Raw genomic sequence first — 19,483 nt, forward strand, 5'->3', positions numbered from 1 at the left:
CCCCGGCTTCTCGTCCTCTAGAGCCCTGCCCCGGCTTCTCGTCCTCTAGAGCCCTCAGTCCTGATATAAGCAGTGGGCTGGCTTTTAGGAGAAAATTGGAGAAAATATAAAAATGCCTTGATTTGTGGGTGTTTGCCTGGAGGAGTGGGTGTGCCTAGGCAGATGTATTTGCATGCAGACCGCCCTAGGTAACGCCCACATGTAATGTTGATCCTCCATGATACTGAAGCCCAATGACATTTAAAAGGGGTGAGCCAGGGACTGTTAGACTGGGGAGGAAAGAGCTGGATGATGCTAGATGTTCTGCAGCCAGGAAAGCCAGGCGGCTTTTTATGAGTTGTTGCAGCTTCTAATGCACATTGTGGGAAGCTCACAGTGTGCAGTGAAATCGGAGTCCTCATATTCAGTATAGGGGAGGAGAGGGCCCTGGGGGTTGCTGGGATTTGTGGTTTCTGGATGACTAGGAGAGAACATTTGTATAGAGGAAATCTGCAGTCACAGGTTGGATGGATCTGTGTTGAGGAAGGGACTCGTGGTGTGATGGAAATCGGCGGGGTAATTACTGTGAATGGCGTATGTTTCCTATGAATGGATGGCGCCCAGCATGCTCGGAGGCAGAGGGACAGCAGCTCTTCTAGACCCCGAGCTGCAGTTGGTGTTCAGGTATAAGAGGCCTCGTGACTGAAAATAAAAACTGCGTTCCTCCAAATAGATTGTCCCTGCGTCTACACGGGCAGAAAGCTGATTGGTTGTCCCTGGCAACAGGGGACGGGATTTTCTGCTTCCTTTTTAGATTTAAAGCGGCACTAAAAGGGTTAAACTTACCTTTTTTTTCCGACGGTCCTGCACCGGCCTCTCCTTCTGTGTGCCGTTTTTTTTTTTGGGCCATCTTTCATTGGTTGGCGCAGGATGAGGTCCTGGAATTTAGGGATCGCACTGTAAGCGAAGGTGCACATGCCCAGCTCCATTCACGGCAGGTAGGTAGGTGCAGAAGAGACGGTGCGTGTCTGTAAGTCTGCCTGCTCGCTGTTTGTTACATCAGAACTTCAGTTTTGCTTTGATTGTGAATATTGGCCCTAAAATTTCTACTGTCATTCCGCTGTGCACAGCAATATGTAACGCGTATCACAAGCAACGTTTTTTTTACACATAGGTGCCCCTGATGTTTACAGCCGTGTGGGGCAGGCTCAAGGTTTTTTTTTGGGGGGGGGGGGGGTTTAGGGGCTTGGGGTAACTTAAAATAAATAGAACAAAAAACTGAACCAAAATGACACTTGTCGGAAACTTGGATCCTTGCTACGATGAGCATTATGTGTTTCCCGTGATTCAGATGTTGTATTTTCTCCAAAGATAATAAATTCTGAAACATTGCTCTCAATAGAGATAGAAAGACATCACTGCGCAAGACTGCTATGTCATCATAAATTCCCAATTCATATATACTATTCACTCACATTTTAATGTGGTTTTAAACGCCGATTGAACGATCAGTAGTGCTCGCAGCTCTCCTCCTCACTGCACATCCGGTGGCACAGAACACCGAAGGTGACGTCACTGGCTCCTCCCGACGCGTTGCGTCACAGGTCACGTGACTTTCTCAAGGGAAAAAAAGGCAGATCATGGCTGGTGGGAGGGGCTGGCAGGATGCTTTTACATAGCTTTCTGAAACCATCATAGTCCTCCACTCAAGAGCCCTCAGTCCTGATGCAAACACTGAGCTGGCTCTTGAGAGGACTTATTTTCATACAGACCACCCTAGGTAATGACCCCACATTTGATACTGATTGAAAGGATTCAAATCCAAGTAATGAAAGGGACGGGCCAGGGGCAGTCAGGGAGGAAAGGATTAGATCGGGGGGTGTCAACTTCAATGTCAACTTCAATGTCAGCGAGGGCTGCATTAGCTTTATGGTTGCCCTTGAAGGACTGTTTGTATCTGTAAGACTTGATGTCCAAAGCACTCAGAGGTCTCAAACTGGCGGCCCACCAGCTGTTGCAAAACTACAAGTCCCATCATGCCTCTGCTTGTGGGAGTTATGCTTGTAATTGTCAGCCTTGCAATTTCTCATGGGACTTGTAGCTTTGCAACAGCTGGAGGGCCGCCAGTTTGAGACCCATGCTTTACATCCTCGTAAATCACCATGGTGATCTGACCCAGAAGTGGGAGCGGGTACCTGTCAAAACCAGATACCTGCCCCCCCCCCCAAAAAAAGTGCCAAATGTGGCAGTGGAGAGGGGGAGGGTGCAAACAAGCAGAGCTTCCCCTTTTGGGTGGAGCTCTGCTTTAAGTAAAAGCAGCACACATTGCTAGGCACACAGTTAACCCCTTGATTGCCCCTAGATATTAACCCCTTCCCAGCCAGTGTCATTAGTACAGTGTCGGTGTATCGTATTATTATCACTGATCACTGTATTGGTGTCACTGGTGATGTCAGTTAGTGACCCTCCCATCGAGGGTCTGTTAGCGCCATAACAGTAGAAAATATTATTTTTTGTTTGTGATTTAATTTTTCTTATTAATATCGCTTAAAAAAAAAAACAGGTGATCAAATACCACCAAAAGAAAGCGCTATTTGTGTGAAAAAATATGGTATAAATATCTATCATTTTGTGTACAGCGTTGCACGACTGCGCAATTACCAGTTAACCACTTCAGCCCCGGAAGTACTTACCCCCTTCATGACTAGACCATTTTTTGCTATTCGGCACTGCGTCGCTTTAACTGACAATTGCGTGGTCGTGCGACGTTGCACCCAAACAAAATTGACGTCCTTTATTCCCCACAAATAGAGCTTTCTTTTGGTGGTATTTGATCACCTCTGCAGTTTTTATTTTTTGCGCTATAAACAAGTCACAATTTTGAAAAAAACATTTTTTTAAATTTTTGCTATAATAAATATCCCGATTTAAAAAAAAAAAAAAAAACTAACAAATTTTTTTCCTCAGTTTAGGCCGATATATATTCTTCTACATAATTTTGGTAAAACAAATTTGCAATAAGCATATATTGATTGCTTTGCGCAAAAGTTTCTACAAAATAGGGAATAGATTTATGGCACTTTTAGTATTTTTTTTTTTTTGTTTGTTTTTTATACTAGTAATGGTGGCGATCTGCTATTTTCATCAGATCTGCGACAATATGGCGGACACATCGGACACTTTTGACACCTGTGACATTTATACAGCGATCAGTGCTATAAAAATGCACTGATCACTGTATAAATGTCACTGGTAGGGAAGGGGTTAACTGTGTTCCCTATGTGTGTTCTAACTGGGGGGGTGGGGGGTGGGACTGACTAGGGGAGGAGACCAATCGGTGTTCCTACTTAGTAGGATCACACAATCTGTCTCCTCCTCTGACAGAACTGGGATTTGTGTGTTTACACTCTGTCACGAGTGATCGCGGGTGCCCGGCGGTTTGGGCGCCCGCCGGGCACTCGCATCAGCTCTGGGGACATGCTGCGGGCGCGCTCGCCTCTTACAGCGTCTTGAAGAGCCAATGTACAGCTACGAGAGCTTTCCCAGGGAAGCCATCCTGCTGCAGTATAACTGCGCCGGCTGGTCGGGAATCTGTTAAAGTAGCACAGTGCTGAATAGCAAAAAACTGGCCTGATCATGAAGGAGGTAAAGCTTTCCATGTGGTTAACATAAGTACATGGTACAGCAGACACATATCAGAGATATGAAACGTTGGGGTAACCTATATTCTTTAAAAGAGAAGTATGGGAATCCGGTTTAATTGGGAATCATACTTACCTAGGTGGATGCTGCATCTGTCCCCCGGCATCTCTGCACTGAGAACTGAGCGATTGAACATCGCTAATGGCTCGGTTCTCTGGACCCCCCGAGTGGAGAGCTGCTGACTATCAATCAGCAGCTCTCCCACTCAGCTCCTCCACGCTCATTGGAGGGCTGAGCTGTGGAGGGGTGGGGAGCGGTCATCTCAGCGCCTCGTGAAAGGGTGAGACGGCTATCAGTCCAGGCACCTGGCGGTGCTTCTATTGTCGGGATGACGCAGTGCCTGGACTGATTCCTGTGATGTCGGCAGAGAGCGGACTGCAGACTACTCTCTGCTAAAAACGCAGAGAGTCACAAAACAAATTGCACTCCTGTGACCCCTAGGAGAAGCCCAGCCTAACGAGCTCAGGCTGGACTTCTCCTTTTAAGCTCTGTGCAGACTGGGAAGAGCAGAAAATCCATCATTAGTGTCACTGGTCCCCAAAAATTGTCAGTTGGTGTCCCGACTGTCCGCTGATCAGCTATATAAATCGCTGATCGCCGCCCTTACTAATACAAAATAAATATATCCCATAGTTTGTAGATGCTATACCTTTTGCGCAAACCTATCAATATACACTTATTGGCTGCGGTTCGGGCCCCCCTCCTCTCCTGATTTGCTCACTGGCTGTGATTGACAGCAGTGAGAGCTGCCAAAAGCCAATCAGGAGTGCATTTTCCCAGAGAGGCAAGGCTCTCGTGGACATCGCTGGATCGAGACGGGGCTCAGGTAAGTATTAGTGAGGCTGGGGGGGGGATGCTGCACACAGAAGGTTTCATAGAATGCATAAAGGTAAAAAGCCTTGTGCATTTACAACCACTTTAATCCAGTGGCCGCAGCCTTTGGGGATCTGTTTATATCTCACGTTGTAAATCCTCTGTCTCCTCCTGGATGCAGCCCCATAGAAGCCTATGGGAGGGCCCTCTGCTTCTGTCTCTGGCTGAAAGGCAAGCCCCATAGGTTTGTATTGGGCTCTACTGGGAAGTCACAACCAGGAGACGGGAATGGCAGCGCGGGATGTAAACAAATCCCAAGAAGATGCAGCCTTCAGATCCAGGGAAGTATGCATCTCTGGAGGGGGGGGGGCATGTCGGGGTCAACTTAAAGGGACAAATAGGGTAAGTGCATGTTCCCTGTAATCCCATTTATTCTTTAAAGCTTCTCTCTTGCTAAAGTAAAAATCCCCTGACTTCTGTCCTGGTGACGCCTGGTGTTCTAGGGAGTCATCAGGGTAGGCAGGAATAGAGGGGAAATAGATCCAGAGAGAACATAAAGGAAAACCCAGTGGCTCTAACACCCCCCCCCCCCCGGGGGGCCCCCAACCAGTGGCCGGGGGAATTCAGGGGGTGATTTAGCACTTATTGTGCAGCCCCTGGGGCCTAGTAAAACATTAGTCTCTTTCCCTTACCTGGGTCTCATTCCAGTTAGGCCTGTGAAGGAATAATATTCCTTAGGCTGGGTTTTGGTAGTCGCGTGGCTTGAATAATTAATTCACATGATCTTACTACTTTTCTATGTTTTCTCTTTTCATGTTTTTATAATCTATCTTCAGCATGACAGATCTTCTTTTTTGAGAGATCTGGGGCTAGAAAGACCCCAGATCTCTCATTTACCTTTTAAACGCAAAAAACAAATAAAAAAATAAATTTTGACTTTTAAGAATAAGAAAAAATCCCTTTAAGCCCGAGAGGAGGAAGTGACATCAGACGTCGTCCCGGTCCTCCAAGGGCATAGAGCCGAGTGGGGGCCATCTTGCCCTCACTTGTCTTCCTGCCCAGCCACAGATTGGACCAGATCGCTTTTGGGTTTACCAATGGCTCCGGTAAACCCGGAAGACACCGGGAAGTGGAGGGGGGGGGGGAATCGTTCCCAACGCCTCTAAAAGTGATCCCATGACGAATTCGCTGCTGGGATCACTTTTATCAGAAAGCTGGCAGCCTACTATAAATAAAGATACCAGGGTTATGAACCCCGGTATTTAAAGGGGTTGTAAAGGCAGAAGGTTTTTTTATCTTAATGCAATCTATGCATTAAGATAAATAGCTTTCTGTGTGCCTCAGCCCCCCTAATATTTACCTGAAGTCCCTCTCTGTCCAGCGATGTCCAAGAGTGTCTCAGCCGACCGAGATTCTCCTTTCTAATTGGCTGAGACACAGTAGTTGCGCCGTTCTCTCCCGCTGCTGTCAAAGTCAGCTAGTCACTCGGGAGAAAGTGGGCGGTGCCGGGTCGGGGCTCCGCAAACCAATCAATATACACTTATTGGCTGCGGTTCGGGCCCCCCTCCTCTCCTGATTGGCTCACTGGCTGTGATTGACAGCAGTGAGAGCTGCCAAAAGCCAATCAGGAGTGCATTTTCCCGGAGAGGCAAGGCTCTCGTGGACATCGCTGGATCGAGACGGGGCTCAGGTAAGTATTAGTGAGACCGGGGGGGAGGGGGGGGGATGGCTCCCGCTGCTGTCAATCAATGTCCAAGAGTGTCTCAGCCGACCAAAATTCTCCTTTCTAATTGGCTGAGACACAGCAGTTGCGCCGTTGGCTCCCGCTGCTGTCAATCAAAGTCAGCTAGCCAATCAGGGGAGAAAGTGGGCGGTGCCGGGTCGGGGCTCCGTGTCTGAATTGACACAGGAGAGCTGTGTCTCAGCTTGGGTGCCCCCATAGCATGCTGCTTGCTGTGGGGGCACTGAATAGGAGGGAGGGACCCGAGAAGAGGAGGATCAGGGCTGCTCTGTGCAAATCCATTGCAAAGATCAGGTAAGTATAACACGTTTTGTTATTTTTATAGGAAAAAAACAAGACTTTGCAATCACTTTAACATCAAAGTAATGACCTATTTTTACGGTTAGGCGGTCGGCAAGTGGGACGCTACCTACCCAACATTGAGGTGTGTGCTGATGGCTGCTGTTTACAGGAGAAATCCTTAATCCTCTGCCCCAGATACCCCCGCAGCAGTGATGTTCCAGCGCAGCAAGGGTTAATATCAGCAGCTGCACCTACATGCAGGAGATACTCTCCAGTCGTCTTCTGGTCCAACAACTATAGCATGTCTGCAGTCTCCTGTGAGGTGCCTGTAATGTTTGACCATCTCCTGTTGCATGTCTGCAGCTTCTGACAGCTTCCTGTAGCATTGCATCTACTGTATATAATGTGTGGCCCATTGGCGATGTCAGCGGCTACAGTTGAGTAGTTGACCACTATTGCTTAACCCTTCCAAATCTTTATTTAAACAAACAAAAAAAAAAGTTTGTTTTTTGGTCTTCAATATTCTGTAAGATTGGCGTTTGCCTTTGACAGCCTATATGTCCCTCATTGTACTGAAGTGCAGGCTTATCGGGAGCAGCGGTGTAAGGCTATGATTCATGGAGGAAGTGTTTTATCTTGTACCCACCTAACTGTTCATCTGCTACCAGCATCTCCATATGGAGTCTGAGATAACTCCTTCCTGTGTAAAGTAGTTTACTTACCTCTGCAGCTGCCTGATTATTCCAGCCACAGACAGAGTGACTGTTGATTTATGAGAAGCAGCTTGGGATGGGGAGTAATGCTGGCCAGTAGCAGGAAGGATGTGGCAGATCTGGCTCAGTCTTGGCCAAGTACTTTATTTGTTTTAAAATATATAGCTGTCATTTGAAGCCTGGATTTACTGAGAGCCGGTTAGGATAGTAATATCAGTAGATACCATTGCCAGGTGCAGGTTGCGGAGCTGTCATCATCCTCACAATGACAAAGCTGTATGAGCAGTGTGTAGTATGAGGTTGGGCGGGTGCATTTCCCATATATGAGGGTCATAGACTGGTATAGCATAGGGACACAATGTGGAGTCGTAGACTTGGTATAGCACGGGGATGCATTGTGTAGTCATAGACTGGTATTTTTATTAAGGTATTTATATAGCGCCGTCAATTTACACAGCGCTTTACATATAAAGTGTACATTCACATTGGTCCCTACCCTCAAGGAGCTTACAATCTAAGGTCCCTAACTCACATTCATATACTAGGGACAATTTCGACAGAAGCCAATTAACCTACCAGCATGTCTTTGGAGTGTGGGAGGAAACCAGAGTACCCAGAGGAAAACCACGCAGGCACAGGGAGAACATGCAAACTCCAGGCAGGTAGTGTCATGGTTGGGATTCGAACGAGCAACCCTTTTTTCTGCTAGGCGAGAGAGCTACCCACTACACCACTGTGCCGCCCACGTATGGCATGGGGACGCAATGTGGAGTCATAGACTGGCATGGCATGTGGAGAAAATAAGCAGCCATAGACTGGTATGGCATTGGAAGAAAATGTGCAGTCATAGACTGGTATGGCATTGGGAAACAATGTGGAGTCATAGACTGGTGTGGTATTGGAACACAATGTGGCCTCAGACTGGTATAGCATGGGGACGCAATATGGAGTCCTAGACTGGTGTGGCCTGGGGACGCAATGTGGAGTCCTAGACTGGTGCGATGCTCAGACATGATGTGGGGCCAAAGACGGGTGCATCATGAGGACAGGAACAGGTTTGGTACATGGGCACAATATCAGTTAAGAATCACAGTCATTGAAACTATGTGGGTGCAGGAGAAGATGCAGTGCTGGGACATAAGGGGGTCAGGTAAAGGTGCTATAGTGGTTTATGATGTTGAATCAGGAGAAGGTGTTGTACTGGGACATGATGTTGAGTCAGGTGAAGGTGTCGTACTGGGACATGTGGGGTCAGGTGAAGGTGTCTACTGGGACATGATGTGGAGTCAGGTGAAGGTGTCGTACTGGGACATGATGTGAGGTCAGGTGAAGGTGTCGTACTGGGACATGATGTGGGGTCAGGTGAAGGTGTCGTACTGGGACATGATGTGGGGTCAGGTGAAGGTGTCGTACTGGGACATGATGTGGGGTCAGGTGAAGGTGTCGTACTGGGACATGTGGGGTCAGGTGAAGGTGTCGTACTGGGACATGTGGGGTCAGGTGAAGGTGTCGTACTGGGACATGTGGGGTCAGGTGAAGGTGTCGTACTGGGACATGTGGGGTCAGGTGAAGGTGTCGTACTGGGACATGATGTGGGGTCAGGTGAAGGTGTCGTACTGGGACATGATGTGGGGTCAGGTGAAGGTGTCGTACTGGGACATGATGTGGGGTCAGGTGAAGGTGTCGTACTGGGACATGATGTGGGGTCAGGTGAAGGTGTCGTACTGGGACATGATGTGGGGTCAGGTGAAGGTGTCGTACTGGGACATGATGTGGGGTCAGGTGAAGGTGTCGTACTGGGACATGATGTGGGGTCAGGTGAAGGTGTCGTACTGGGACTCGATGTGGTGTCTGGAGAAAGTCTTGCACTGGAACACGATGTGGGTGTTAGGAGGAGAGCCTGTACTGCAAAACGATGTGGGGTCAGATGAAGGGGTCGTACTGGGACATGTGTGGTCTGGTGAAGGGGTGGTGCTGATACCTGATATGGGTTCAGGAGAAGCTGCTCTACCAGGACATGATTTGAGGCCAGGAGAAAGTTTTGTGGGGTTAGGGGAAGGTCCTGTTCTGGAACACTATGAGTGGTCAGGTGAAGAGGTCGTACTGGGTCATGTGGGGTCAGGTGAAGGGGTGGGACAAGATGTGGGGTCAGTTGAAGGTTTTGTACTGGGACCTGATATGGGTTCAGGAGAAGCTGCTCTACTCGGACATGGTGTGGGGTCAGGAGAAAGTCTAGTACTAGAACATGATGTGGGGTTAGGAAAAGATGCCATACTGTTACACAATGTGGAATCGGGAGAAGATGCCCTACCGGGACGTGTGGGGTCAGGAGAAGATCCTGTACTGGAACACTGTGGGGTTAGGAGAAGATCCTGTACTGGAACACTGTGGGGTTAGGAGAAGGTCCTGTACTGGAACACTGTGGGGTTAGGAGAAGGTCCTGTACTGGAACACTATGTGGGGTTAGAAGGTCCTGTACTGGAACACTATGTGGGGTTAGAAGGTCCTGTACTGGAACACTATGTGGGGTTAGAAGGTCCTGTACTGGAACACTATGTGGGGTTAGAAGGTCCTGTACTGGAACACTATGTGGGGTTAGAAGGTCCTGTACTGGAACACTATGTGGGGTTAGAAGGTCCTGTACTGGAACACTATGTGGGGTTAGAAGGTCCTGTACTGGAACACTATGTGGGGTTAGAAGGTCCTGTACTGGAACACTATGTGGGGTTAGAAGGTCCTGTACTGGAACACTATGTGGGGTTAGAAGGTCCTGTACTGGAACACTATGTGGGGTTAGAAGGTCCTGTACTGGAACACTATGTGGGGTTAGAAGGTCCTGTACTGGAACACTATGTGGGGTTAGAAGGTCCTGTACTGGAACACTATGTGGGGTTAGAAGGTCCTGTACTGGAACACTATGTGGGGTTAGAAGGTCCTCTACTGGAACACTATGTGGGGTTAGAAGGTCCTGTAATGGAACACTATGTGGGGTTAGAAGGTTCTGTACTGGAAAAAGATGTGGGGTTAGGAGAAGGTGCTATACTGGTACACAATGTGGAATCAGGAGAAGATGCTCTACCGGGACATGTGGGGCTAGGAGAAGATCCTGTACTGAAAAACGATGTTGGGTTAGGAGAAGGTCCTGTACTGGAACACGATGTTGGGTTAGGAGAAGGTCCTGTACTGGAACACGATGTGGGGTTAGGAGAAGGTCCTGTTATGGAACACGATGTGGGGTTAGGAGAAGGTCTTGTAATGGAACACGATGTGGGGGTTAGGAGAAGGCTCTGTACTGGAACATGATGTGGGGTTAGGAGAAAGTCCTGTACTGGAGCAAGATGTGGACTTAGGAGACGATGCCACCCAGGGACACGATGTGGAATCAGAAGATTCTCTACCAGGACATGTGTGGTCAGGTGTAGGTCCTGTACTGGAACACGCTGTGGAGGTTAGGAAAAGGTGCCATACTGGGATACGATGTGGTTCAGCAGAAAATGCGTCATATAGGTGGAGTGAATCTCTGAAGATGTGGGATAGTAGCATGTTTGGCACTGGGGATGAAGTGGGGACATTAGGAGATTTCAAGGAGCAGATGCAGTACTGCGACATGCTGTGGGGTCAAGGGTAGGCGTAGTACATGGATATGCTGTATGGTCATGGGCAGATGCACTAATTGAACATGCTGTGAGGTCATTCTGTGGGATCAGGTGCAGTACTTGGACCTTCCCCTGGGGGTCAGGGCCAGGTGCAGTCCCCGGACCTTCCCCTGGGGGTCAGGGCCAGGTGCAGTCCTCGGACCTTCCCCTGGGGGTCGGGGCCAGGTGCAGTCCTCGGACCTTCCCCTGGGGGTCGGGGCCAGGTGCAGTCCTCGGACCTTCCCCTGGGGGTCGGGGCCAGGTGCAGTCCTCGGACCTTCCCCTGGGGGTCGGGGCCAGGTGCAGTCCTCGGACCTTCCCCTGGGGGTCGGGGCCAGGTGCAGTCCTCGGACCTTCCCCTGGGGGTCGGGGCCAGGTGCAGTCCTCATTTTGTGGGGTCGGGGCCAGGTGCAGTCCTCATTTTGTGGGGTCGGGGCCAGGTGCAGTCCTCATTTTGTGGGGTCGGGGCCAGGTGCAGTCCTCATTTTGTGGGGTCGGGGCCAGGTGCAGTCCTCATTTTGTGGGGTCGGGGCCAGGTGCAGTCCTCATTTTGTGGGGTCGGGGCCAGGTGCAGTCCTCATTTTGTGGGGTCGGGGCCAGGTGCAGTCCTCATTTTGTGGGGTCGGGGCCAGGTGCAGTCCTCATTTTGTGGGGTCGGGGCCAGGTGCAGTCCTCATTTTGTGGGGTCGGGGCCAGGTGCAGTCCTCATTTTGTGGGGTCGGGGCCAGGTGCAGTCCTCATTTTGTGGGGTCGGGGCCAGGTGCAGTCCTCATTTTGTGGGGTCGGGGCCAGGTGCAGTCCTCATTTTGTGGGGTCGGGGCCAGGTGCAGTCCTCATTTTGTGGGGTCGGGGCCAGGTGCAGTCCTCAGACATGCTGTGGGATCAAGGGAGCAAAGACCTGTGCAGTATGTGTAGGGGAGTTGTGACCTGTGCTGTGCGGGTTGTACAGATGTGCTCTCTCTCTCTCTCTCTCTCTCTCTCTCTCTCTCTCTCTCTCTCTCTCTCTCTCACATGAAGTGTTTCCTGTCTTTCTGAACACTTCTGATGGCAGCCGAGTGCCCAGAGTGTGTATTTTGGTACCAGGCGATCTGCTCTGTGTCATGGCACTGGGAAGGGGCTTTAGAAGGATGCGGGGGCACGACTGCTCTGCTTGTCTCCTGTTCCCGGCCCCTCTGGGTGAAGACCAATAGTAAACCTGTATCCAGGGCTGTCAGCGGAGGAGGAGGTGGCTGCACAGCTACTTGGATCTGTCTGCATCTGTCACTTTCCCTGATAAAGCTCTACTTCAGCTGCACAGCCTGGGAAGGGTTAATTCTTAGGATCCTCTACCTGGCCGGGCATTGGTTAACGTTGCGCCGGTCGCCAGCAATGTGGGCGCAGCAAGGAAAAGGTTAACCCTGGCTTTTGGCAGGAAAGGACATAATGGGGTAATACTGTATTTATATTGTAACACCCGCTTCCTTTAAACGTCCTCTGTTGTCACTAAAGCTCTTTTTTCAGGCCCCCGTTTTTTTTATTCTTGCATTTTCAGCCCATCTTCCTTTTCTTACCCCGCGTTGGTCTCCCCCTTTTTTCTTCGTCTCTGTGTTGTGGTAACCCCCTTTTCTGTATGTGCGTCATTATGGTTGCACCCTGTATAGCTCGGTGCCCCCTCCTTCCTTACGTCGTACATACTTTCCTTGAGTACTGCGGATTCCCCACCCCCCCACGTTACCGAGACGCACGTAATACAGACCCCCCAATTTAGAGGTTAATAAACACCTTACTGGATCCATTTTTTTTCTTTTTATTATTGAAACTGCTCTGGGGGGGGGGGGGTGTAACACGCATATACTTTCTGTCTCCTATTTTTTACACTCCTGTTTTGATTGTGCCCAACAGTATTGCCCTAGAATATTGTATAATTTAAAGATGACTGCATGCAAAAGATTGCGAGATCAAAATTCTCAACCCCCCCCCTTCCCCCAAATACACACAGGTTTTGAATGTACACTTCGGCTGTATCCCATTAAGAAACCTACATATGAACACCACACAATCTGATTAGCTCTAAGTAATTATTTTTTAGCTCATTTGTTGCTTTTAGGGGTTTTTCACACATGCGTCCAGGGGTAGGGGGGGGGCTGGGAGAGTAGAACCAAGTGGTAAAGCCGTGGTTTTACTGTCCCCCTGAGCACCCACGTGAATAGCGACACGCAGCACCTCACAGCTGTGCATGCGCTGCGGCAAAAACTAAACGGCGTGTTGCCTCTGGTGGGTGTTACCCACTGCCAAATGCAATTAATGTAGGTCTGTGGGGCGACCCTGCAACCGTCCCACAACTGCGTGCGATTTGCAGCGGGGGGGGGGGGGGGTAGTGTGGCGTTTAAAGGGTTAAATCAGGCGCTTAGGAGGAAACCTATTTGAAAAGCAATCTGGGCATGGATCATTTTTCAGAGGAGCAGCAGTCCTTGCCACCCGCCTGATTTTACTATCAGTGTGCGATTTGCACTGCCGATTTCACTCCAGCTTGCGACTTCAGGTAACAGATGTCTATGCAAGTCGCAATGAAATCCGTGAAAAAAAAAAAAAAGTAGTGCAGGAACCTTTTTCGTAATCGCTGCAACACGAATTGCGGCGATATGAACGGTTCCCTTGCCGGAAATAGGGTGCGACTTGTAATGCGATTTGGAACTGTCAAATTGCATGACAAGTCGCACCGGTGTGAACGGGCCCTTAAAGTGGTTGAAAACCCTAGGACAAAAAAATACTTGCAAGACAAAGGCATAATGAGCTAGTATGCATAGCATACTAGCTCGTTATGAATTACCTGAGATCGAAGCCCCTGCAGCCATCCTCGTACACCACTCTCCGGCAGCCAACATCGCTCCCGAGTTACTTCTGGGTATCACAGGCTCCGACACTGTGATTGGCCTGCGTGATATTATACGTGCCATTGCTTCAGTTTGCATGTGCCAATGACGTTGGCACATGCAAATACAGGGGATATCTCCTAAACCGTTCAGGTTTAGGAGATATCCAGGGTAGCTACATGTAAGCCTTATTATAGGCTTACCTGTAGCAAAAAGTGTGTTGTAAGGGTTTACAACCACTTTAAAGTGATTGTAAAGGATCATTGAAAAAAAAAATACGTTCTACTTTACCCGCTCTGTGTAGTGGTTTTGCACAGAGCAGCCCAGATCCTCCTCTTCTAGGGTCCCCCGCTGCCACTCCTGGCTCCCTCCCCCTGGGTGCCCCTATAGCAAGCCACTTGACACACAGAACATGGCTCAGCCCCGCCCCCAGCTCCCTTTTTCATTGGTTGTGATCGGCAGTGCGGCTGTCTCTGAGCCAGTGAGGGGGGAGAGAGACTTTGTACTCGTGAACATCGCTGGATTGAAATTGGGCTCAGGTAAGTATAAGGTGGGGGGGGGGGGGGGGGGGGGCTACATGCAGAAGGTTTTATTACCTTAATGCAGAGAATGTATTAGGTAAATAAAATAAACCTGCCTTTACCATTTTAAGAGACCAAATGGACATCGAGATTATTGTGGAACGATTTTCTAAACTCAAAGCTGAGTTCCAAACATGGATTTTTTTTTTTTTTGCATAGTTGCATTGACCCAGCTTGGACCAATGTGAGTATGTATGTGCCATGCCTAACTGACCCTCATGGAAGCTGGAAACCACTGTAGGAGGCACTGCTACTCCAGTGATCTCCATTAGCTTCCAGGTCCCATGCTGAGCGGCGTCCCTGCTGATATTGAACATAGGAGGTCGTTCGCTCAGCACAGGTGCCGTTCAGATAACACTGCATTTTTTCAGTGAATTTGAAGCATTCTCTAATTCGACAAATATATGCCTTTCTACTTTGCATTTTTCCAATGAATGCAAAGTATTCAACGACTGGACAAGTAGAGAGGCGGGGTGGTGACATATTTGTCATTGGAGAATGCTTCAAATTCATTGCAAAAAATGCAAAGTGTTCTCTGAACGGCACCTGATCTGAGCAAGCGACCTCCCCTGTTCACTATGCAATAGAGCAGCCATTCGGCATGGGACCTGGAAGCCAGTGGCAGTCGTAGTTTTTTCTGCACTGCCTTCTAATCTGCTTTTGCGCATGTGTGTGATCTGAAGATTGCTGTAGGATGAGCCCCCCCCCGAGACCCCTCTTTTCCTTACCTGAGCCCATCTAACCCTGCTATGTGCACAAGCTCAGCGGCCCCTGCTGCTGTGTCTCTACTCATTGGGCAGATTGATAGCAGCGGGAGCAATTGACTCCTGCTGCTGTCAATAAATCCGGTGATATGGAGGCCGGGGGCAGAGCCGAGTTCACTGTCTGTGTCAATGGACGCAGCAGCAGGACTCGGGGGTGGGCAAGCACAGGGGAAGAGGAGGGGCTTGAAACGCTGGTGGGGGGCCTCAAGAGGAGAGTATCGGGGCTGCTATTTGCAAAACCTTTACACAGAGCAGGAAAAAAAAACAAAAAAAAAACCTAAGCTTTAGAATCGCTATAAGGTATTTCAAAAAGAGAACCAGAATTATATACAAATGTGTGAGAGGGAGAGTGCAAAACGTGGCAAAAGTTTAGCTTTAAAGTTATGGTAAAGTGTTTTGTTTTTGTTTGTAAAAGTTATGCTTGCTTGCTTTGTATAATAGTTTTGTAGATCATCTTTATCTGGGGTTCCCTGCTGGTGCTCTGGGCTCCTTCTCTTCTCCTTGTGCCACCATAGGAACCCGGAACCCTCTTCCTATGTATGGTGGCACGCGTGAGGGCTCAGCCCGCCTTGACACACACAGCCTGCCCCCCCCAATTCCCTCATCACAGGATTTGATTGACAGTAGCCAATGGCTCCGACTACTTTCAGAGAGTCCAGTAAGCGGGGAGAGCGAAATTGAGATCGTGCTTAGGTATGTATTTAGGGGGGGGGGGGGCTGACCACAAAAGGTTTTTACCTTTTTAGGCTCCATTCACACTAGTGTGACTCCAAATTTTGCAGTTTTTCTAGTGCAAGTTTGATGCAACTTTACACTCTCTGGATCAAAGTCGCATCAAAGTAGTGCAGTCACCTTTTCAAAGTCCCCGCGACTTTAGCTTGCACTGATTTTGAACGGGTGCCATTAAAAATAATTATTTTTTTTTACATTATAGTACATTTGATGTTATGTTTATGTTGGAATGTAAAATATTTAATTCTTTCTATTAATTAAAAAAAAAAATGGGCTGCAACTTCTCATGCAACTTTTATGTTCAAGGTTGCATGACAAGTCTCAAGTGTGAATGGAGCCTAATGCAGAGAATGCGTTCGGGTAAAAAAAACCTTCAGTCTTTACAAACACTTAATGTGTTACTAAACCCAGGACCCTGCATTCACTATATCTGTTGTCCCACAGTACACAGTACACAGAACATAGAAATGTAATTATTTTAGTAAATATAAACGGCTAAATACCTTTTCTCATCAGCAGTACATAGCAGTCATGTGATTTCTATCAGTGTCTGGTTAAAGCTTGTAGAAGTTTTAATTCACCTCTGACTGTCCTGTGAGGCTGCATGACCCCTGATGTTCTGTCTGGATCTGCTGATCACATGCACCCTCCCAGGGAAAAAATATAACTCTAGCAATAAACACCAAACTGAGCGTGTGCAGAGTGCCCCCTGGCTCTGTTCTATCAAGAGATGTATTGGGGACAGTGGAAGAAGGGGAGGATCAGAGAAGACAGGAGAAATCGGCCTTTTTTACACAATGCAGAGGATTAACCCCTTAGGTTCCACAGTGAGTATAACAAGCATTCTATACTGCATATACAGACTGATTTTACTGTTGTGGGTTTAGTAACACTTTAAGTAAACCTGTTTCAGGGTAATGCAAAGCGGCCCCACACATGCTTAGCAGGAATACTCCAATGCCACCCAGTACGTTTGGTGTCCTAATCCACTGCTGCAAAATCCACGAGAAACCCAAGTGTCTGAGCGTGTTTTTTCTTTCATCATTGTAAATCTTCTACCTGTTGTAAAGACACAGGGAAAGTTACAGAGATATGGACACATGGGGCTACCTGTGCTGAATTGGTTATAACAGTACAAGTTCTAGGCTGTCATCCATATCCTTTAAAAGAGTACGGCCAAAGCACTCCTGTGACCCAAAAGCGGGCTAAAGCCTTCTGTCAGCTGAAATCACAGAACCACACCAGGCTCTGGAAGGATCCCGACTTTAACGTGGGGATCCACCCGAATGCCCGATCGCCAGCTGCCTCAGCCTCCCAGCAACCACTGAGAGCCTGAGCCGGCTGCTCCCACCCCTTTTCATGCCCGGCGATCTAGTGAGCAAAAGCTAAGAGCCTGTGACAGATAGTCACCACTCTCCGCCCTGTGTGATCAGCTGTCACGTGATTGCTCAGTTCTGGGTCTTCGAGCCGGCGGGGGACAGCTGCAGCATTGCACCGATTGTTTGCTTTTTTTATGTCTCACACTTCTCCTTTAACCATTTGACCTCCGGAAAATTTACCCCCTTCATGACCAGGCCAATATTTGCTTTGTAGCACTGCGTTATTTTAACTGACAATCGCGCAGTCGTGCGACGCTGTACCCAAATAAAATTGATGTCCTTTCTTTTGGTGGTAATTGTTCACCTCTGCATTTTTTTATCTTTTGCATTTTATATATATATATATATATATATATATATATATATATATATATATATATATATATATGTATGTGTATATATATATATATAGTATGTATGTATGTCTTTTTTTTTTTTTTTTATAATATATATATATATAATTAGTGGGGGAAAAAAGACAGACCAATTTAAATTAAAATAAACAATATTTTTTACTTTCTGCCATAAAACATCCAATAAAATAAATTTAAAAAAAAATCTAATTTCTTCATAAATTAAGGCCATGTATTCTGTCTTTGGTAAAAAAAAAAAATCCCAAAAAGTGTATATTGATTGGTTTGACTTTGCACAAAAGTTAAAGCGTCTACAAACTATGGGAGATATACTGGAATTTTATTTTTTATGCTAGTAATGGCAGCGATTAGCAACTTATAGCGGGACCGCAATATTGCAGCAGACAGTCTGATGCTTTTTGGGGACCAGTGACACCAATAAAGTGATCAGTGCTAAAAATACACACTGTCACTATATTAATGACACTGGCTGGGAAGGGGTTAAACATCTGGGGCGATCAAAGGGTTAACCGTGTGCCTAGCCAGTGTTTTTGTGTACACAATGTGCTGCTTTTACTAAGGGATATGATGAATTTCTATTCCTTGATTTTGCAGGGAAACAAAAACCACCACATCCCTGCTGACAGGACTGACCTCTGCCTTGTTTACATATGCAGAGCTCGATCCTGCGTCTCTCCCTCGACGATCAGCTCATGCCGGTGGTCATCCATTGACTGGTACTCGCTGATTGGCCTCTGCTGTGACTAATAACAGCTGAAGCAGCGTGTGCGCCCCCTAGGCAGAAGTGCAGCATCGCATATGTATACGTGATTCTGCACAGAATGGCCACCCTGTAATAGTAAATCTACTATAGGGAGGCCAACAATCTGATCCAGAATAAGTACTGAATAAGCAGTGACACCCCAATCCCCCTCCCCCAAAATGGGTGATTTGGGGAGATTGCACTAAAGGGTATGGTTGAAGCAGAAAATGGAGTTCTAGGAGCACCCTAACCATTCTTAAAAATACTCCCCCCGCGCCTACCATCTATTTCGACTAACCTGTGTAAGAAAGATCTTTTATACTTCTTTTCAGCCCGGTCTGTTCACATGATCCAGCTCCCCTGTACCAGCCAGCGGTGGCAACGGGGGAGAGGAGGGAGCACAGACAACGGATAGGCCATTGAAGCCTATGGATGACATCATGCCCCCCCCCAGGCATTACCAGCCAATATCAGAGTGCTGCCTCCTCTCCCCTGCAGCTGGTGCTGGGCTGACACAGGGTATTTTTGCCTGGATCAGAGTAGGCTGAAAATAGGTATACATATCTTTCTTAAATGGGTTGGGGGGCATTTTTAGGTGTAGATAGGTTTTGCCTGAAATTCCACTTTAATCTTATTTTTTTGCCTTCCCTAGTGACCCCCAACCCCCCACCCCCCTCCAAGCTATCAACATGCTAACACAATGTTTAGTATTAAACCTTTCCTTTTTCATTAAATGCAATATTTTAATACCAGTGAAGTCATCATTGGGTATTTGTGCCGATAGGGTGCTGTACATAGCAGCCCACCTTAGATAACGGCTGAGCCCACATGATTGAATTCTAATGAATAAAAATGAGGCAGGCTAAGGGCAGTCCGACTGGGGGAGAAAACGAGCTAGATAATGCTGGACGTCCTCCAGCCAGGAAATGAGGTGGGCTTGTATGTGACTTTCTGCAGCTTCTAATGCACATTGTGAGAAGCTCACAGGATGCAGTGAAATCAGAGTAAGCCATTTCAGTTCAGGAAGGGGGGGAGTCTGTACAACTGTGCAAGACTGAAGAGCAAGAAGGAGGTCAGATTTAATACTACATAATACAAAGACATTATAGACCAGGGGTCTCCAAACTTTCTAAGCAAAGGGTCAGTTTAAACCATTGTGCTCTTCCAACCTTGTGGTGACAGTTTGGTAGTTTG

The 19,483-nt window shown here is 47.9% G+C and overlaps 1 protein-coding gene across 3 annotated transcripts in view; it reads left to right on the forward strand.

Moving 5' to 3' along the window:
- Positions 1 to 19,483, forward strand: part of TAOK2 (TAO kinase 2) — an 87,950-nt gene that overhangs the window by 17,237 nt on the left and 51,230 nt on the right. The window contains exon 1 of one of the 3 annotated variants that reach the window (XM_073635967.1): positions 12,081 to 12,292. The exons of the other annotated variants lie outside the window; for them this stretch is intronic. The gene's annotated coding sequence lies outside the window, so the exon portion shown is untranslated. Of the gene's footprint in view, positions 1 to 12,080; positions 12,293 to 19,483 lie in introns of those variants that run through there. 3 annotated transcript variants of the gene reach the window in all.

This window comes from Aquarana catesbeiana, linkage group LG06 (assembly GCF_042186555.1).
Source record: "Aquarana catesbeiana isolate 2022-GZ linkage group LG06, ASM4218655v1, whole genome shotgun sequence".
Taxonomy (NCBI): Eukaryota; Metazoa; Chordata; class Amphibia; order Anura; family Ranidae; genus Aquarana; species Aquarana catesbeiana.